The sequence below is a fragment of the Corvus moneduloides genome, chromosome 5 (genome assembly GCF_009650955.1).
Source record: "Corvus moneduloides isolate bCorMon1 chromosome 5, bCorMon1.pri, whole genome shotgun sequence".
NCBI classification, from domain to species: Eukaryota; Metazoa; Chordata; class Aves; order Passeriformes; family Corvidae; genus Corvus; species Corvus moneduloides.
Window position 1 is genome coordinate 22193432 of NC_045480.1, and position 22772 is coordinate 22216203.

Here is a 22772-nt window from a genome sequence, read left to right on the forward strand (position 1 = left end):
CTGTTTCAAGAAGGCTTGCAGAAAAATTATTGAGTTGGCTGATTACTAAGAGCAAAGCAGACCAGAGCAGAATGTTTACTTTTATTTGGAGCGGATTTTAAAGTGAATATCAAGAGAGCAACAGTGCACAGATTATTATTCAATTGTCCACTTATTTGTTCCATGTGCATCTCTTCTTTCCAATCAGAAAAATCCGTATCTGTGCATAATGAAAACACGGGGAATAGCCCAGTCTTTTTAAGGTTTTTTTCTAAAAAGAGAGATGATTGAAAATGTTCTGACCTAGTTAGTGACTTGTCAAGTGTTACAGTTTTAACTTGAAACACGGTAGTTTTTCTTCTATTAATGGTGAGAAGAAAATGTTTCCAGTGTGTGTTTCTATGTATTATTTTTTCACATTCTGTAACACCTCCTTTCATTCACATCAGGTGAGGTATAGATCTTATTTTCCATTAACAGATAACTTCTGGGAGTGCTCACATTGAAACTGTAGCATTTGTTTATCCCAGAGCTTTCCTCTGCCCCCAATATCAACCTAGCTGCAGTGATAAAATACTAAAATCTCACATAATTTTAAATCTAATTTCTTCCACCTCCCAAGTAATCCGTAGGTATTCAGACAGAATATATTTCCAGTTATCAATTTCAAGGGTTCTAAATTTTATATCTTTTTCTTAATTTTTGTTTGCTTAATATATTTTTCTGTATTCTAGACCTTACCCTGCAATGCAAGTACAGAGAGAACTATTAGACAAATAGAAGAGTATTATTTATCATTTGAAAAGAAGATAACCCAATAATATATTTGAACAGGATAGTCTGCTTGTAATTTTGGTAATTTTTTTAGCATTAAGATTTGATTTTTCCTGTTTCCAAAACCGTAATCAGTTTAATATCTCCCCTAAGATCTTGTGCATGGGCATGAAGCATAAACTAAGAAACCATGAACTAATTAGAATCTTACAATCTCTTTGCCAAATTCCAATTCACAGTTCATATGAAATAGGAATCATATTTCTAGTTATCTGTTGTTATCTCTCTGATATATTAATTTTCCAAGGAGAATAAAATGACCTTTTGCCCATTTTACAGGTTGTTTAATTTCTTGGACTTAAGATAAGGAAGATAGAGTATCATGGAACAGTTGGTTTGGAAGGGAACTTTAAAGATCACCTAGTTTCAACCCACTTGCCATGGGCAGAGACACCTTCCACCGTACCAGGTTGTTCAAATCCCCATCCAACCAGAACTTGAACACATCAAGGGATGGGGCATCCACTACTTCTTTGGGCAACCTGTCTCAGTGCTTGACCACAACCACAGCAAAGAATTTCTTCCTAATATCTAATCGAAACCTACCCTCTTTCAATTTAAAAGTGTTACCCTTAACACTATCCGATAAAAAAAATCCCTGTGGATCTTTCCAGTAGGCCCCCTTTAGGTACTGGAAGGCTGCTAGAAAGTGTCTCCAGAGCCTTCTCTTCTTCAGCCCCAGCTCTCTCAGCCAGTCTTCAAAGGAGAGATGTTTCATGTCTCTGAGCAACCTCATGACCCTCCTCAGGACTTGCTCAAGCAGATCCATGTCCCTCTTAGGTGGGATCCTCAGAGCTGGGTGAAGTATTCCATGGGGATCACACAAGAGTTGGGGAAGAATCACCTCTCTCAAACTGCTGGCCACACTTCTGATGCAGTCCAGAATCGGACTGGCTTTCTGGGCTACGAGTGCATATTGTGCACATTCCCAGATCATATTTAGGTTTTTATCTACCAACATCCCCAAGTCCTTTCTGCAGCATTGCTTTCAACCCACTCATTGTCCAGCCTGTATCCTTCTTTGAGTTTTGCCCTGGTCCAGGTGCAGGACCTTGCCTGAGTTGAACTTCATGAGGTTTATATGGGCTCACCTCTCTACGTCCCTCTGGATGGTATCCCATCTCTACAAACGAGCTGAAAGTGCACTCAATCCCACTGTTTATATCCCTGACAAAGATGTTAAATAATACTGGTCCCAAAGTCAACCTGTGAGGGAGATGCCTATCACTGGTCTCCTCCTGGACATTGAGCTACTGACCACAACACTTTGAGTGTGAGTATTCAGCCAATTCCTTATTCATCCATTGAATCCACATCTCTCCAGTTTACAGACAAGGATGTCATGCAGTGTCGAATGCTGGGACAATGTCAAACTGTGCACAAGTCTATTATCCACCAGTGCTGTAACCCCACTGTAAAAGTCCACTAAAATTGCCAGGCATCATTTGCCCTTAGTGAAGCCATGTTGGCTGTCAACAATCACCTGTCACTTTTCCATGTGCCTTAGCATATTTTCCAGGAGGATCTTCTCTATGATCGTGCAAAGAACAGAGGTGAGACTGACTAGCCTGTGTTTCCCTGGATAGTCCTTTCTTCCTTTTTAAAATTGGGGGTTGTGTTTTCCTTTTTCCAGTCACTGAGAACTTCACCAGTCTGTCATGACCTTTTAAATATGATGGATAGTGGCTTAGCAACTTCATCTGTCATAAATACAATGACAGGTTGTCGTTTAGAGTTCACAACCTGGATGAATCAAGCCATTCCTTTGGTTTCTCTCCTGTCCTGTGTCCATAGAGGAATTGCCATTGCAGCCCTTATTAACTTGCCCTGGCAGATGTCAAGACAAGTTATTTAGAAAAGAATACAAAATCTATGACACGCAATCTAATATACAATCATATCATTCAAGGAGATTTTTCTCTGATCTCATATTTCAAGCTAGTATAACATTATTTTATACTTGCTGTTAAATCTCATGTATCTTCTATATTTTTAATAGCCAGTGAAATGTTTCTGTTATGCTCACACTTATAAAAGTATATGAATTACTGCAAGATAAGAGCAAGCCATTGATACTTGATAATTTGTTCACTAAAAGAATTTTTTAAAGATTTTTTTTTTAATGACTTTAAAAATGTAAGTTCACCTCTCTCTGGTAATTTTTCTCAATCTGTATTGATTTAAATATACTCTTTGTCTTCAGCCAAACAATAATGCATGAATCAGTACAAATTATGAGTTATTATATCCTGCAGGAAAATAATTCAATGTGTAATATATTCTACTTTGTTGATATTGTACAACATATAGCTAAAAGATAAAACTATATCTTAATTGCTCTGTGTTATTCATTACTCCACAAAGTTTCTTCTTATCTGAAAAGAAACACCTGGGTGTATATTACCCTCATCACCCAGGTACCTTGTTAATTTTGCAGCCAGAAACACTGAAACATACCAAAGATGAGAACTGCTCCAATTCTCTCACAATGTTGTTTCATAGGACTTAGAATTCCCAAAATAATAAACTCGCTCTACAATAATCTTTTCCCTTTTTAGATATTCTTTCATAAGTCTGTTTGGTCTCCTCTCTTTCAAAAGAAAACTACACACCATATTTAGAAATTGAGGTAGTAATGAGCAAACTTGAGATGCCATTTGGTTTTCCTAGATCTGAAATTTCCGAAATATCTATCTCATATTGATTCAGGTCTCACCAGTAGCACTGCATTTCTGTAAAATCACATAACTCCAAAATCATAACCTTTTTCCTTGAAATGTGAGCTCCTTTTTTTTGAGTGCTACATTATCATAAATATTATGCCTCTTTGACTTATCATCAGTAACAAAATTATGTAGCATCAATATTATGGTTTTTGTAATATTTCCCAAAAATCTGCTTAGTCACAGGCAACTTATATGAATGATAGCTTCAGTAAAAGTTATCAGTTTGTATTCATCTTTCTTTTAGTGCATTGATACTGATTTCTAATCACTGTATTATTTCAAGCTTTTTCTGTGATGAAAATTCATTCACACCTTCCCAGTCTAGCTTTTGGATTTTTTCGTTTTGATGTTCATACCTCTTTGAACTTTCTCACCAGTAAATTAGTCTTCTTATGAAACAATGTTAAACAACTATGCTGCTTGAAAAAAAATTTTATTTACCACTTCTGTTGTTTACTGTTGACCCTGATATGATACAGTACGTTTTCAAAACGTGGATATATTATTTATCCAAATAGAAGAAGCTGTGCCGTGTACATAAAAGTAAGTACATGTCTTTTTGACACTTCACAAATACCTCTACATTTTTCAAAATATTCAAAAGATACAAAAAAAAGATCAGTGAAAAGAAAACAAAACACTGAAGTCAAATTTTGAATTGAAAGGACATTTTGGCTACATTCCCATTATACCTTAGAAATTCCTCTTGAAACCTACACACTAACACTACTGAACAGAAAAACCTTCAATGAAAGCACAGGGGAAAGGTGAAATTTGCATGGGAATGTCACTTTTTTGGACTATTTCTCTGAAAATTAGCTCACAAAATGGAGGACTACCATAGCAATAGTCTGCTTTAGCTATATAAAAGCTCACAGTCTCTTGTAAAGTTCTATCTATCATTATTCATTTGAAGTGGATTTGTATTTGGTTATACAGTGCTCCAAATATTAATGAAGAAAAAGAAAGTGATAGAAGGATAATGAAAGAAAGAAGAGAAAGACCAAAAGAAAGATATGCTTTGGGGTTTAAAATCACATTCTGAATTGAATTGTATAGGCTTCCATATGTTTAAAAAATGACACAATGTAAAGCAATAATCTGGCATGCAGATCAAGAATAGGAAAAGGGAAAAGAAAAAGAGTTCAGTTAGAATGGGAAAACGTGAGTTGTATTATTATTTCTTCTTAGCATTAGGAATGCTGGAAAAGAAATATAAGGGTTCATAAACTAGCCCCAGTGCCATGTGCACTTTAGTGCACATTATAGCGCTGACAGGAACAGAAAATGTATAAACAAATTGCTTCTTCAAAGAGTTAATGTATACAGGTTTCTGAGATATGTCCTTTACAATTTTTTAAGTATTTAACAGTTATTTCATAGAAATTATTCCTCTGTTCTCATGTGTTAGTGTCTTTTTTATCTGTGAGCAAGCAGATAACTAGGTGCAAGAAAGGTAAGGATATAATTTTCTTGAATTGTTCCTAAAAGTCAGATTTGTTGAATAGTTATAGCATTGGTTTATTGGCTTTCTAAACATTTGTCTTTTTTCTACATGCCATGAATTCTGGGCTTATCTGGGAAAGATTGTGTTTTTCCTTGATGAGGATTTGAAATGAAAAGCCCTAAATAGAGTGAATACCACTGAATATTCAGTTGTTTGCTTTTGTCCTCTTATGAATTTATGATATCTGAATTCTATAACAGAACCCTGAAAAACAACCTTCCAGTTCACAGGAATATAAAAATCATTAACGTTTTGAGTTATTGGCACAAACTGAAGGACACAAACAGAAAACCTTGACTTGAAGAAAAGTATGATACTCAAAACAAGAAAAATTTCTCAGAAGTCTGATTACAGAAAAAATGTCAAACTCATTGACTAAAGTCAAATAGGAAGCATATTTGGCATCTTCCACTGAACTAAGTTCACAGCATTCATTTTGCTGTTTCTTCTGTTTTCAGTCTTACAGGGGAATAACTATAAGTAATTACTCATTTTGTTTAAAAATCCAGGCAAAAAGTATGTTTCCCCATTTTTGCATAGATTTTACAAAAGCAATATTATTTTATATATGAGCAAGTTCCTTATTCTCAGTTTCCTGTGATAGTTCTGTATACCACATTCCAAACAGCAGCAGAGAAAAAAAAAAAAAGCCTGGTAAAACAGGGGCACGTATTTGCAATAACACAAAACTTAGCAAACACTCTTACCATAGAAGTCTCTTTCCTTTTTATAATTGACTCTACTAGATTTGGAATTCAGCAGATCACAATACATGCAACCCTTACACAAAGCACCAAGCAACCCTAATTTTAAACTTAGTTCCAGTTTTACATTCTTTTACATGTCTTCAGTAAGGCTAACTAATAACAGGTGGTGGGTAGAGAGAATCTTTATCAGAGAAATAAGGAAAAAAAAAAGAGAAAGAAGAAAGTCTTTTTCCTTAATCAGGCCCTCTTCTTCTCTGTAGGGATGTTCAAACAGTCAAGAGAGCACCTGCTGTTCATGGGGGAGAAACATTTGTTCTGCCAAAGGAAGTATTTTGCATAAAGCCGCGTGGATCAACAGTGGCACCCAGTGGCTGATGCTTTGCCACAGCAATGCGGTTCCTAAAGCTGTGTTTCCCTGATCTTCTGTCTAATGTGCTTTCTGTATGAAAGGAATAACTCGTAAGCCAGTCTCGTTTAATAGGATTAAGCCAAATATTGTTTGGTATGTTTTTTTTCTTTTACTAAATCTGTTAATATTCTGAGTAGTATGCAATGCGTGATGTTTTCAAACATCAGTTTTATATAGGTTTGAGGCAGACTTTTATTAGTTAGTTCTAAAAGTAACACGCAACCAACATGAAAAAATAATGATTAAGTCAATGTGAAAGAAAAATTAGGCAATTAATAAAAACAAAATGGCATCTTGGCATGATACTGTGAAAGCCTGTAAGTTGAAGCCATGCTTACATGTAACACAATGTTATATAAATGTTAATTAATAATATATTATTATCATAATATTAATAATGTAGTAAGATTCCATTATATGAAAGTAAGCGCACACATTATTTCTGTAAGGAATTACCTGTATGGTTGCACTCATATTTCTTCTTCCTAAGCCCTTATCATGCCAGTGAATCAACACAAAAGACTGCAAATTCTTCCAAACACAATCTATGTTTTAAGATTTGTAGGCAGGATCAACTGAAACAGAAAGAAAAGAAAAAGGATCTATATTTAAATTCTGTGCTTTTCTTTCAAAGTGCTAGAGAACAGCTAACTAAAGACTGTTCCCTTACTGTATGTGAGGAAATGAATAATACCTAAATTACTCATCTTTCAGGCTAATCATTACCAGGATTTTTTCCTGCCTGATGTCGTGGATAGGAGTATTACTTGCTATGTGGCAACACAGCCTATTTATTTCATTGTAGATGGTTAATCACTTCTTCACCACAGAACTAGTGATATATAGATATATAAATATATATAGTGATTGATTGATTGATTGATGTATATAGATATATATATTCACACTATATAACTATATAGATAAACAAGTCTTACTCTCCCTGGGTCATTTATTATCCAAATGAAATAAACACTATCCTGCTCAGAATGCTGAACAGTTTTTTTGAATTGCTGTCTTCATATGCAATTAGGTAGTGTTGCACTAATGGTAAAGAATAAAAATGGTAACTGAAAACCTGCAGTGTTGAAAGCCAGGAGACAGAATTTAAGGAGAAAATACATGTAAAACTGCTACTGGAAGATACAAACTGCAGAGCAGGTGGCCTGATCCTCAGATAAATTATGTTTCCTAAAAATACAGGTGCATTTGAAAACTGAAAAAACCCCTAGAAACAAACAACCAAAAAAACAACCTCATTTTGTTTTCTTCTAGCTATATATTTGTTAATAAGCTGATGCTAAGGAAAGCTTTCCAGTAGGTTTTGTAACATTTTCCTACAAAGATTCTCTTCCAGTTGTATTTTCAAATTCAGCCACACAGTTGGTTTTTGGGGTTTTTTTTGTTTGGCTGGTTTGGTTTTTTAGAAAACAGTATAGTACCCTGTTCTAAATGAAGTGTTAGCTAGTTAAGACAAAATTTTTTTGAAATACCAGAAAAATGCTGTCTGCCACTTGCCCTGTACAACAGTCAGTTTTGGAGATACCTACCACTGTTTTCTATGAAGCAGACTCTAGTGTTCTGGCTGAGAATCCTAAAAAGTAGAGTTGCCTGTGTATTTTGTATTCCTTCTTCTCAGAAGTAGGAATATAAATACAGATAGGAAGCCTAACAAAATCTCCAGATTCTTCCAACCAAAAATTACTTGCAAGAGCTCAAAATTCATTATTGCTTGACAGATTTTAAGGACAGATTCCTATGGCATGGATACAAGACTAAATTCTACATTATTCATTAATAAATAAATCATCTAAAAGTCTACAAATCTCAATTTTTTTATATGTATATAAAAAAATACTTTCTACAAAATGGCTAGTTGTTTTCATATTTAAAACTTTAAAAAATAAAAAGTTTTATGGTGTTACCATTCCAAGGAGACATTCTCCTCCAAGCACTCTCTCCACTGCCCTTCTACCTGCCAAAGATAGTCTGATTAACACTTCCCTCTGGGAATCATTTCTGCTAGACCAACACTGCTTTATCAGCTCCTTTGTAGCTTAGTGAAACAGCATCCATGACCTTTTGAAACCTCCTTGACCTTATATTAGAGTTCTCCATGGCTGAGAAATGTGATCACTTCTTCCAAAAGAATATTTGACAGCTATATTCAGTCACCCCAGAAATACTGTTGTCCCAGTTATCACTGGCTAATAAAAATCTAGCAGCTAGCTGGTATTCGATATAAACAAAGCACTCACCCACGCCAAATTTCCTCTGCAGACCAGAAACGAGAAGTTTACATTTCAGCTTGTAAGCACTTACATTAGAAAAATTACACCTTATACAAATATAAATGGCAAACAATGAATGGGGCTCATTATTAGCTTTTAGAAGAAAGAAAGATGTAAAAGTCATAAAACAACCACACCAGGATAGTTCAGGATGACTGGAACTTATATCATGCTTGCTGTGTTTCAGCAAATGAAGGCCATCAGAGAATGTTTGAGGATAAGGAGAAATTATTTTGCTCCCTTTGGAAAAGAGATTTCTTTACAACAGGACATGGGCATTTTCATATACACTGTTTTTTGTGCTAGGTCTATTCCAGGCAAGTTTTTAATGAACTGACATAGTTATTGCAATTAATACTGCTTCACACCACCTTCATGGGAGGAACTCACTGACAGATCAAGGAATTGCATTTCACAGTCTCATTTTACAGTAGCTATCACTTAATACAAATTTTAGGGAGGCATTCTTATACACTGAGGTATCTTGGATTTGCCATCCCCCACTTGACTAGTCTTATTACCCACAATTCAGACATTTTACCACTACTATTAAGTATCATTTAACCATTCCATTTTGATATAAGTGAGTAAATTATATACCAGAATTTATCTCAGAATGGCATGCATTAAGTGAAAATATGCAGTTTTTAATTGAAAAAAATATTTTGTTTTCAGTAACTCAATACAACTAATTTACATGATTTATAGTGAATCTTAGCTTCTGGGCATAAACACACAAACAACTAAAATCTGTGTTAAAATACTCCAACAAAATCTACCTTTATAGACATTTACTTGTACCAGTGGGAAGAAAAGAGATGGGCTTTTTTCTCAGGATAACTTTCTCCTTTCTCAGGCACCACAGAAGATATTTAATTTGAGGAGGGAGTAGGGAATGTGAAAGATCTGCTCTCATTTCACAGCCCTGCAGGGCTATCTCCTCCACTCTCCTGCATAGGAAACATTTTAGAAAATGCTATTATAGTAATCATGGTCTTCATATATCTTTTCAAGAGCTTTTAAATTCTGTTCCCAGATATTTTATCTCATCCTACTCTGTCACATATCCTCTTTCAGTTTGCAACTTAAGTACGTAGGTACTTTGTCCACTACCTTTGCACACAGTAAGACAATTTATAGTCCTCACCAACCAAGAAGTCCAAGAACTCTCAGATCCTGTTGATTTTTTGCCAGATGACTGAGTCCTCCATAAAACACTATTTGATGTCTCTGCCTTTCAGGTGGTATCCCTGAGAGCAGACACATTGCTGCTACCCAGTGGGGAGCCCCTTTCACTGTGACCATTTCTCCCTTTGCCTGTCAGCCATGTAGTGGACCCCACAACTCTGGTATTTGCATCACTACGAAATACAGTGTTGTTCACTAAACCCTCCTTCTGCAACAAGGGAAGCAAGCATCAAAAAGGTGGCTACACAGAACACTTCAGAACTCCAGTGAAAACTGCATATACTTTAGAGCAGGCAAATCCTCTCCCAGCCTCTTTGTGATTCATAATTTTTCTCCAGCTCTCCAGCCAAGTTAATCCATGTCCTGTAGATTATTCTATTAAAAAAAACCTGCGACCTGGCTGTAAATGAAGACTTAACTACTGTTATAACATGCATGATTTTAAGGAAGTAGTCAATGCATGGAAAGTGTTGTAATCATCATTAAATTATAGGTGAGCTAGAAAAGGCAACACACACAGAATAATGAATTGCTGCTCAAATATATTAGTCCTCATGCCCTGATCACAAAACAACAAACTCAAGAGACTGAATGACCACCTGGCAAATCAATGAGACCTCACAATTGCATTCTTTCACTCTTATTCCAGAAAACCAGTAGGCTTAATATTTTTCAGCTTTCATTGCATTTCAGAATAAATTGGAAGAGAGAAATCTGATATTCTACATGGAACAATAACTTATTCAAGCATTCCAACATTTTGTTTCTACATAGGGCAAAATTTCCACAATAGCTTCTGCTTTGAATTTTCAATTTATATTTTTAATTTAGTTTTCTGTAGGCACCTTTGCATTGCCACATTGTGATTCAGCTGAGCTCAAGTTCACTGTGTTGAATAAGCCTCCCAAGCAAGCTGAAGAATTTTTATGTCTTAGATGCAGCTGAATAGGTTGCTGCATTAAAACCATTGATGTGTGTGAACTAAACCTTACTCAGTGTTAGTGTTAGGATAAAATATTCAAGACCATGAAATCTGGCCTCAAAAACTCTGGAACCTGCCTTAGCATTAAAGGTAGTATCAACACATACCATAAGGTAAATGATGCTTGTCTATTATTACATATGTAAGTATACATATATATATTCCATATAAATTCCTTTACAAAATTACTGTGACAGTCTATATCAGCAACATAAAGGTAAAATCTTTATTTTACTATCACACCAAATGAATATTTTAACTGGCATACTGATATAAAAAAAGGTGCTTTTAGAAAAATTAGAATATATACGAAATACCTAGAGCATATCACAGCTGCTACACGGTGTCATACTGTTGCTTACTTACTCTTCAGTAGAAAAAATAACATATAGGAAGTACCTGGCCTTACCAGTAGTAAAGCTTTTGCTCCAACTAGAGGCCCATATTCAGAAGGAAGACAAAAAGTAGAAATATTTGAGCTTTCATAACAACACCTTCAGAAAAGTTATTCTGTATGCTCTGTATTTTCACTTACGCATTCCAATTTCATTTATTTTCTGAAAGAAATAGTCCCATGGAAGCTAATGCTAAACAGGGTAAATGCCCTGGTACTCCAAAATCAAAGCAGAGAGGAATTTTGGACATAGCCTTCTTCCTTTTTGAAGTCTAGTGAAGGCAAAAAGTATCTGCTGTTTTCACTGACAAGGCTGAAATCTGATCTAGACTAGTCTCAGAAGCAGAGCAAATATTGATTTCAACAAGGACAGAATTTTATCTGTCCCTTAATATTCCTAGATGCAAGGAGTTTTTTTTCTGCATAGTTACACAAAATATCAATGATTGCTGGACTTTTGAAGCAAACCATAACTTATAGAGAACATCCAAATTTCAGAAGATCAAATCAAGAAGCCAGAGAGAGATGAATATTTTTAGTAACAGCACAGTTCTGGTTGGGCTTTTACCACAAAGTTTGGAGAACATCTATTTAAGGAAGTTCAACATGTTACGGATAGCACTTGCACTTTGCACATAAACATGCAGTATAATCAGCCCAAGTTCATATATAAATCTTCTGTTACATCATGTTTGTTCATTCTAGCAGCATAATTTGCAGCAGTTTAAATATTACCACACTTAAAGAGAAAAAAAGAGATGGAATTATTTGCATGATTACTTTGCTTGCTATAAGCCTTAGGCTTCTACCCTCTGGAATCTTAAGGGAAGTGTTAAATTCTTCTTCTGACATGATGAATTTAACATGCAAAATGGATTTTAATTTTCATTCTCAGGTATTCTGAAACCTATTCAGCACTGGTCCTAGAGGAGTGGAGAGATGTACATTTGAAGTGTATGCTTTCCAATTCCCATCTGACCTTTTTCAGGTTCATCCTTCTTCTACTACATATCAGAGATCTTCATCAGTATTTTGATGTCAATCAAGAGAGTCATGACTCCAAGGATCATTTTAGAAGACAACTAAAATGGCCGGGCTGAAAATGGGTGTTCCAGCTTATTCTCTTCAGACAGCAAGCAGAAAACTTTGGAAAAGACAGATGGCTTTTCCTTTTCAAGTATTTCCTTTAAAAGGTTTCGATTACTGGGCCTGCTGATGCTGCAGATTTTTTTTACAGCATGACAGCCATTGAAAGGAACAGAAAATTGTCAATATGGTGTTTTTCCACCAAGGTGCAAACAGCTGAGCCAAACTGAAATTCTATTATTTGCAGATAAAGTGAAAACTCTGACATGACCAGGACGTACCTGTACTATGCTTTTTTGTTTCCCAATATACTTTGAGTTAAATATTAATTTTCAAGAAAAGGTAACAATCACAATAAAATAGAGCTCAAAAAGAAAAAAAAAACAAAAACAGGAAGAAAAAACTGTTATCAACTGTGACAGAGTAAAACTAAAGATCATGCCAGAGAGCTTAATAACAGTGCAGTGGTCACAGAAGCCTGGTGTTTAAAAATTAATTTCTAGTTTGAAGCTGTTAGTGCCAGTGCCAAGAGCATACAAAGTACATTTGTTCATCACCAGAGCTAGTTTCAGAGTAGAAAATTCACGAGAAAGACAATGAGGTCTCTTCAGTTTCTAAAATAGATCTGGGAAATGTTTAAAATCCCAAGGCAGTGAAAAATATATTTCCACAAAAGAATGGCTAAAGGGCAAATTAGAGAATATCTTATCACATTTTACATGCCCATAAACTTGTCTGCTTCACAAACGATGGCCTCCTATTAATTTGCTAAAAAGCTAATCAGATCTAATTTAGTTTTCCCTGAAATACATATTTAGGGAACATATTCTGCTCTCTCCATTCAGACTTGAAAGAAAATATGTTTATTAGACCACTGACTTCTTAAAACAGAAACAAATATGATACGACTTTTCTTGCTGTAAATGAAAAGAGAAACAGATTTGTGAATTCAGTCACTGAGCTGTAAATATGCTCCTGCAGCTACTCACAAGCATAGCAAAAAGACTTCATTGTACCCATCAAAGATGTCAGCATGTGCATTGAGATCAAATAGTTTGTACTTTCATCTGTGAACACTGTGAACCTAAAATTCCTGAGCAAGTCTGAGCACTCCTGACCAGCAGTCCTAATATTTTAACAGAGGTATTGAGAATGTGTTTTATCTATCCAGGCACAATTACCTGCTCCACTTCCAGCACTTCAGCGAATGAAACCAGTGACCTAACGAGATAACATTTCACACTGCAGGAGCACCAAAAGCAAGCAAGCACATTTTGAAATTTTGAAAGCCAAGACTGTTCTAAAAACCAGCTTTTGATGGTTAATAGCATTCTTTCTGTATCAGAAATGGATGAAAATAATTTTTGCTTTCAGAACAACAGGAAATTATTCATAGTAAACAAAATCTGTACTGAGTTCTGTTCAGTAAACAAAGATTTATTTATGTGAAAATGCTTATTATTTAGACCTACTTGACAGATAGACAAAAAGTCCTGAAACATTTTGTGGGTTCAGTCGTTTGCTACTCTCTATTCAGGGCATGTCAATGGTCATCTTAGAGTTTGTTTCTCTTCCTTGATTGGTTGGTTGTTTTTAAATGGAACGGTATATTAATCTTTTTATTGCAGAAGTGCTTATTTGCATGCAAATACATGTCTCTATAGTAGAGTAGCTATTCTCCAAAAATCCTTTGGAACAATAAGACATTCATGTGAATATTTGTAAATAGTAAAAAAAAAAAGGGCCAGGAATGTGGTGAAACACGACAGCTGTTCAGAATTTAAATTTATGCTTTCCAGCATCTAGACGGTAAAATTCAATGGATCTGATTATCCACTGCAGGTACTTTGCTGAACCATTTATGTTTATGCGAAGCAGGAGCAATGTAGGAGTTACTCACTGGCAGACCTGATTCGTCCATTCCCATTCCAGTTGCTCTTTTTGTACATCCAGTTTTTCAAGTAAATGATAGGGGAGAGCCATGCTCCAAAGGGCTGGCTGCAGTGAGTAATGTTTCACATGACTTTATAGCACAGTTAGAAATACCAGTTAAGAGTTTAATCCTAAAGCAGCAACAAAATATCAATTAAATTAATAATGGTATTGATAATGCACTTTCAGCCTAGCAGCTGGCAACGTAACAAGATCCTATGGCTGGCAGCTGAAGTTAGACAAACACAGCCTTTTAATCAGGTACACGTTTTTAACTGTGAGGGGAAAGTAATTAGAACAGGTTACACAGATTCCTCTTGGCAAATTAAAAAGCAAGACAGTATTTTCTTTCATTGCAGGTGAAAAGTTGAGGATGACCTATGGCCTATATTCTGAAACTAAGTCATCACTCTGTGAATGTATCTGATCACTTACTCAGAAAGTCCCTCAAACAGCTACTGGTTTTGCCATCCACTAACTACCACAGCTATTGAACTTGTAATGCTACGGGAATTGTCACAGCTTAAAACCCAAGAGAAAGCAAGACTTAAAAGGAGATGAGATTTTTCTGAAAAGGTTAAGTGAAAAGGGGAAACAGGACTAAGGAGATAAGATTAGGGTAACATAAATGATTCTACAGGTTGAAGTAGATAAGACAGGTTCTGAGATTGAAGTTAGGAATAGCTATTCTGAGTTTAATTTATTATGTTATTCATTTTTATTAACATATTTATTGTGTTTGAAAGGAAAAACGGGATCCATACCCATAGAACAGACAAGATTTTGACACGTATGGGAAAAACAGAAAAGAAAATTATGCCTAAGGTTATGTTTCCCCTACTGTGCACAATGAGCACTCTGCAAACCCCAAAATCTGTTCGTGATGGGTCCTGTGTGACGTGTGCAATAATGCCACAAATAAATTAAATAAGCATCTTTTCTATTCATTAGTTAGAAAATAGTATCTTTGTCTCAGTTTTAGCTGCACAACTTTAATAGAAAGGACAAAGCAGGACAAAGAAGTGCCAATTTTATTCTATACCCACTGCATCAAGGTTTAGTACACAGGCTGAGGAGAGCACAGATACTTATTAAAGATGCTGACAGTGGCATAAAAAGTAATTACAGTATTGTACCTCCCTTTATAACAAACAACTCTACTTCCCTATCTTCGAGGTGACTCAAAGTCTTAAATTAGAATTCTCAGGGTTCCCACATAGGCAAACAATGCAGGATTTGAACAAGTGGATATGCTTACTGCTCATATAGCTTACTGCTAACTGTAATTATAGTATTTATGAATTTAAACCTTAATGACAACAAATGCAGTAGCTCCACTACTTTTGTACTAGAGATGTCACTTTTAGTTTTTCCTCAAACACTGTATTAAAAATAGGGGAACATTCAGAGGGTAAAAGAGAGAATTTTTTTCCCCTTCCCTCCCTCCTTTTTTCCCTTTTTGACTCAGATACAGGGGTTATTGGAGAGACTTTCATACAGCACATGAAAGCACTGATGCAAACCCTTAAATATTTGTTAAATCTTTCCTGAAAATAAGTGAATAATGGCAAAGGAATGGTTTGCAGCAATTTTTCCTATCTCAGGATGTGAATGAGATTTCTGGAAACTGGTGACTGACCATCACCTCTGCTAAAAAAGAAGAATCTATAACCAAGAAGGGCTAGGATTTTGTGAAGAACAACACTGTCTCACTAAACTCCTAGCACTTTGTGAGCATGTAATTAAATGCATGGATAAAGAGGATTCAGTGGGCATAAAGTATTTGGATCTTTCAGAAGTGCTTGAGAAGACTCAACACTTAAATCTGCCACGCACGTAGACTTGGAAGGTGGGAAATATTTTATGAGTTGAAAGCTGATGTAAAGATAGAAGACAAAGGGTTAAGATGTAATAGTTTCTGTCTAGGATAAAGAACCACAAGTGATGTCCCATGGGGATGACTTTGGCACTGCCTAGGTTGTTTAAAGAGCTGAAAGATATAGGCTAAAGGTGTCATTGGTCTATCTTAGTAGGTTGGTGTCCTGTACAGCTGTCCTCTTACAGCTTACTGTCTTTTTCCAGTACTTTGGGTTTATGCATTTATTGAAGAACAGAAAATACATGAGGTATAAATTAGAAAGAAACTGTATGAAGTGTTATTACAAATTAAAGTCCAGATCTGAATCAACAACAGACCCCTATCTAAGCATGGCCATATGCAAGGTATGTGGCCTTTCAGAGGGCATCTCATGGTTGACATAGCTCAGCCTACTTAAATTAGAATATCTCTGAGCAGTTTACAGCATTATTCATAACGTCTGCTATTTCAAGTTGTCTAGGTTTTTGCTTTATTTCTAATATTGCATCTGTGAGAGAGGAATATCCATTTTCTGTAGGCTTTATTTTTTGTTCTGTTGGCTTTGTTTTAAGCATCATGTCTTATCTACCAGCACCAGTTTAGTAAGGCCTATTATATTTTGACAGTTTGAAACATGTAGCTGTGACAATAAGGTGCTGCTGTAGTGAAAATAGCCATTTCTACCAATGGAAGAGCAATATATTTGATAGTGAAAGGGGAAATGTAGTACAATCCATTCTTGCCCCTCTGTTTTGCTTCTGTGAATTTTATCTCTGTTCTAATTAATTCCTCCTTTCTCTTTTCACAATTTCACAGTGCTGTAGGTCCCATTGAGCAAAGTAACTTAAGAATGTGCATTAACCCTGAGAACACCCCCACACAGCAGCATCAGTGTGGGATGATTGGATGTGATGTGGCACTACCTGCGGTTGTCCTCATAGAGGCAGGCTCAGTATTGGGATCTGCACATTCTGTATGGTTTAAGTAGCTATATACCTGAAATTACAATTAAATTTCCAGTTTGACTGAGATTATTACTCCAAGGACTGTACAAGTTCGCATGTTTAAAGTATTCATAAATCTCAGATCTCCGTATCTCATAAACTTCCTTTATCTCCAATTCTGCAACATTATTTAGTTCGTTTTTTGGGGAGAAAGAGCTTGCTATGTTTTTGTTGGTTTTTTTTTTTTAATTTCCCAAATAAGTACATGATGGTATTGGCACGAAGCAGAATTTTAAGAAGTTCTGTGAACATTTTCATTGCTCCTTCTGCAGAATTTCTTTGGCATTTGTTTTCCTCTTTCCTTGCTCCATGTTTGCTCAGGTATCATGGACAACTGTGGTCAGACACCATCAGCAGAGGGGACATGCTATGAGATCTTCTCCCTGCACCACTGTGCAATGAGGTCCCATCAGAAGACTTCTGCTGTTAAGATCAGTGAATCCAGGACTGTAGCCGCAGCCTGAAGTCTACAATGGATCTGGAGCATTAAGAAGGTTGTCTGGTCAGTGATATTATCACCCTTACATAAATTTATCCAGAAGCTTGGTAGTACTTTCATGGTTCTCACAGGAATATAAAATCTGTTATATTCTCCATTTGGAATGAGCCTTTTCAGTTAAAAGATAATCTAAATTCCTGGACATCTGAGATTGACATTGTATAGCATTAAACAGGAGCATCTTTTATTCCTAAAAGTTCTGAGAAACAGAAAATTTATACGCAGACCATGAAAAATAAATAGAAACCCAGAATATTTATGAATATTTTAGATAGATGATTTATATATGCAATAGTGTTTGAAAGCAAAAAATATCAAGTATATGATTTATCAAGATAATTTTCCTGCAATTCTTTAGGAATTTTTTAATTCCTTGTCTTTGTTTTATACTTCAATAGATTACTTTGCTTTGTCATGACTATCAATGCATCAAAACTTTTGCTAAAGTATTTTAATTTAAATGGGTGTATTTACACTTATTATATCATATTAATATTCCAGTAGGCATAAAATTTTCACTAAATAATATTGAATAATTAAGAAGAAATACATTATTGATCAGATAGGAACAGTTTCATACAAAATAAAATGCTATTGTGCTATGTCTGTGTTTTTAATATCTGTTATAGAAACCTCAAGTTGATACTGGTAAATTACTTTCTATCATATAGACTAAGGAAATTTTAATTGCAAATCAACTACTGTTGTAGAGATACAGAGGACATTATCTAGTTTTGTAAATATGAAAATGAACATCAATCTTGTTTATTCCCCCCTGCAAAAAAAGAAATAAAATAAATGGGGGGGCATTAAAGTACCTGAAGTTAGTAAAAGCTAACTTTTCTACTTACTGTACTTATTTCTAAGTTGTCTACTTACTCTAGCATCTCACAGTTCCCTTTGGCTCATTGCCCCAAGGGGATACATTATCAGGTAATTCATTATGTATGAATGCTATTCTTTGTTATGTGCCTTGTGATATTTCTCAGAAAAAGCCTGAAATAGGTATTATAGGGGACCCTGACAGTGATTATGAAAAGGAGATCATATTCTGAAATGAGAGTACACTGAGGCTTTTCTTCCAAAAATAGTCTGTTGATGTAGATTTTCACAGTTTGATTTTTCTGTGGATTCTTTTGGTTTCTCTTCATAAATGTTTAAGCAATAGTCTTTGAAAATGCTCTCACACGGAAAATTTTCAGCACTACTTTTCTTTTTTGACCCTTTTCTTGAAAATAAATCTTACAAACATCAAGCAAATCTAAAGCAAAGGTGATGTTCCATCTATGTATTAATCTTGTTTCTTCAGGAAATTAAGTCCCTATGATATCATTCTTTCTTCCCTTTCCCTCACCTCTTCACACATTTTTGATCTTTTTTCCAGATCTGACTGTGTTGACAGAGGAGTCTCAAAGTCTCAAAGACTTTATCCAAATCTGAGGACCTACATATCTGAGCACAGCCCAGATAGCCACTTACTGGCCACAGGGGATACAGCTGCACACCATCCTCTTCCCCAGGGGTGAAGGAAAAATCCTGTGTCCCATGCTGTAAAGAGCAGCAAGCGACTGGTAATTCAGTGGGATGGGCCAAAGAATGGGAGCAGGATCTGGAGATAACAGCAGAGGGACTCAATAAGGAAGATTAAATATATTGTTGATCTGGAGAGAGCCAGCTAGATTGTGATGGGAGATGGAAGACACAAATTATTAAGATGAGGTTTGCTAGTTTGGAATTGTTGAATTCACTGAATTGTTATTTTCAACTCTGTTTTTGACACTGGTTATTACTGATGCATGGAATTTTTATTTAATGTCTGTTGTATGTTCAGGATTTCTACTTTGAAGCTAAGTTAGTGTGTTAGCACTCACACCTGGTCACTGGAAAAGAGGCTCAAATGTGAATGGCTATGTAGATGTACATCCAGTCATAAAATATTGGCTACAAGAAACTGTGACATTTAGACCTAAACAAAAACAACCCTATCACTTTTATTCTTGGACCAGAGGATGCTTTAAGGAACCATCTTAGTCACAACTCCCAATCAAGTATTATAAAACCTGGAGAATTACTGATGTACATCAAAAAATAAGCTTTTTCTGAAGCACTAGTGCAAATCTATTAGGATTGAGTGTGTAGAAAAAAGAAGGATGGTTGGGATGTGCTGAATGTATTCGTCAAGAAGAGGCACCCAAAGAACAATCACTTCAAAAAAGAAAAATATTCTTAGAAGCTAAAAAGAAATCCTTAGCTCATAAAGCTTACAGAATTCCTTGATTTCTATACTTTCCCTTTATTATTTGCAGTGTTAACAGCCTTGTTGCATTCACAGCTTATTCTACAGTGAACAATTTATATTAATTCACCTAGGAGCATAGGCCCTTGACATACATGCAAAACCTAAAATGCAACTACCTCTACGTATTTTCAAGATATTTAGATAAATTGTGTATATTAACTAGAGTAGGAAAGATTGGAGGAATTATATTTTTTTCACTTGACAGAGAACCAAGAAAAAACTGAATCTGTATGCTTCTGTATTTAAGGTCTAATGGCCCACATTACTTTATCCTACTAGCTACCAAAGATAAAGAAGTGTGTTTGCCTTCTCTTTCTCCTGCGTCACTTAAAACACTTGACTAAACAAGCATATGTTAAGAAGTGGCTACTTAGTAAACTCTCAAGTCCACCAAGTGGCAGGCACAGAGATTTACCATTCGATTTTGGATTAACAAGGCTATATATAGAGGTATCCGCAAGGGGGTGGGGGGTGGTTTTTTTCCCAAGAACATCTGCCATAAATACACAAATAGCACACACAAAATTGATATTTTTACAGATTCTAGTTATTTTCAAAATTTCAGTTAACATCCCCAACTGCCATAACCTTTGATACACTCAAATGGCAGAGAATTAGATCCTGAAATGACGTAAATGCCAGAAAACTAGTCAGTACAAGATACTATCAGCAGTCCCTCTCTTGGAGAATTCTAGGATCAAATCCCTGAGATGCATAGTAGAAGTAGAGAAGTGGGCAACATAAACATGCCAAGATCTCTTGACAAAGAAATACAAAGAAGCTACGAGACTGGCTGCAGCTGGTCTTGGGAGATGGGGAATGATTCTTCCTACAGGAATATTCTGAAAACCCTTGGACACCACAAATGGAATCTGAAGTGACCTATACACTGATAAGAAGTACTTCTTACTGGCCAAATATAAAATGTTAGAAACAGCTGTTTGTCAGAAATGCTAATGCTCTATGTAGCTCTAGCACCATAGGAAAGAAGCACAAAGGTATTTCAATTGAGAGTGGTGATACAAATAATTTTATTTACCACTCATTATTGCCTGAAAACAGGATACTTTGAATTACTCTTCAACCTAGAGGGAGTCAAACCTTCTACCTAAATGTAAACAACATTGACGGCAATAACAAAAGTGCAGAGGTAATTATAACTCAATACAGAAAAGCATTTGAGTAAAGATTTTAAAAGGAAAGTGGACTTTGTGTGTTCTGAATACACAAGTACTGACATATTTACTCTCTTTTCCCAAAAAACCCTAAAAATTTTCATTAAGAAAGATGGCAGATATTTTAGGACTCCTAGATTTCTCTGCTTTGTAAATTATAGAACTCTATTTAAAATTCTAACACTTTCAGTAAAGTATTTTATCAAGCAGACACAGAGAAAATGTTTTTTCTATTACCTAAACAGCACAGAATGCAAATTTTTTGATCTGTACCTGACACAATATTTCTTGTCTTTTTATTTCAAGTTAGTTTAATGAGTCATATAATTCTGTTTTGAGACATGTACTTTGTTTATAACATGAAACTTCCTTAGCAGGAATTACATACCTACACTAGGATTCATATTACAGTATTTTAGCACTTAGATTTTTTTGATTGCGTCGATAGGGAAAGGGAACAACATTCATGAATATGTTTTTTTCTTTGGGTTGGGTATTTTTTATTGATTTCTCTTTTTTGTTTTACTTGCTGGAAACCAGGAGACTTTGGTTATCTGGCATTTAAGAAAATGTGAGTGAAATTTCTCAAGGTGAAGTCAACACATGAAAAATATATAAAGAATCATGCAAATACTAGGACTATGATGGAAATAAATCTGATAGAAACAATAATAAACAAACTATTTAAATTATCAATTAAATCTATAGAAGTCATCTATTTTCCTGTTCATCTTAACTTTTACATTGCCACTGAACCATTAAATAAAACACACAAAACCTTTTCAAAAAACAACAGTAGGTGCAAATACAGCAACAGTCAAAATAAATATGTTCACTGTTATTGAAAGAAATGGTTATGTTGGTTAAATATACTTGGGAACATTATTTTCTGTCATAGCAAAAATATAATTTTACTTTAATCCCTATAGATATTTTAAAATTTACAGAAAGTGCAGGGCTGTATTGCTATACAAATGGGAATATTCTTGATAGATTGGGTTACCAAGTGTAAAATTGACTGCAGAGAAAATCCTGAAGATTTTTGCAGCGAGTCCTGGTGCAGGGGTGCGGGGGAATCATGAAAGTGTTTCTAATATGGCATTTGCAGGTGCTGAAATGTTATTACTAAGCTACCGACTGCTTTGAGGAGTCAGATGTGAAAAATTCATTTCTGGTATCAGAGGATTCACCACTGAAACAAGGTAAGAAAAAATTTGTATGCGAGTGGCTTCAGTTTCTGCAGAAATCTTTTGCACATCATGAAACTTGCAAGGCTCCTCATTAGGATTCATTTGTAGATAAACTAACATGCTTTGCATGAAATCCAAACAGAAACTCAAGTGATAAAGCTGCTTTTAAAAAGCCTGGAAGCAATTTCACAGACATTGCAATGCAGCAGTTTCCAAATAATTTATTTAAATCTCTGACAGTAGGTCCCATTTTTTTCCAATTATGAATTGGAAGTACTGGTTTTCAGCATGTCGTGGTAATGCTGTGCTGAACCTGTAAGCCATTCGATATAAAATTATCATGAAACAATAGAATACTGAGTAAAATCTCAAAGCAGTGGGAACAGAATAACCTCAGGTGTTGGAAAAGGACTCCACAACCTCTCCTTTCTCAGAGGCTGCCTGCACTCAGACAGGTTTGCAACTTGGTGTTTTAGCATCTAACTAAGATTCAACAAGGGAACATCAGTCAGCAAGTGTACAAGGAACCATGCTGGTGAAGGCCATGGCAGCCCTCCTGCTGCTCCTGGCATGATATGATATTGAGCAACAGGGGAAAAAATGAAGGTCCCCACTCTGGCATAATAAATGTATTTTAACATTAAATATTCAAGCAGCCCCAATGAAAACAAGGAATTACACAAGAATAAACCATATTAAAAAACTTATCTGT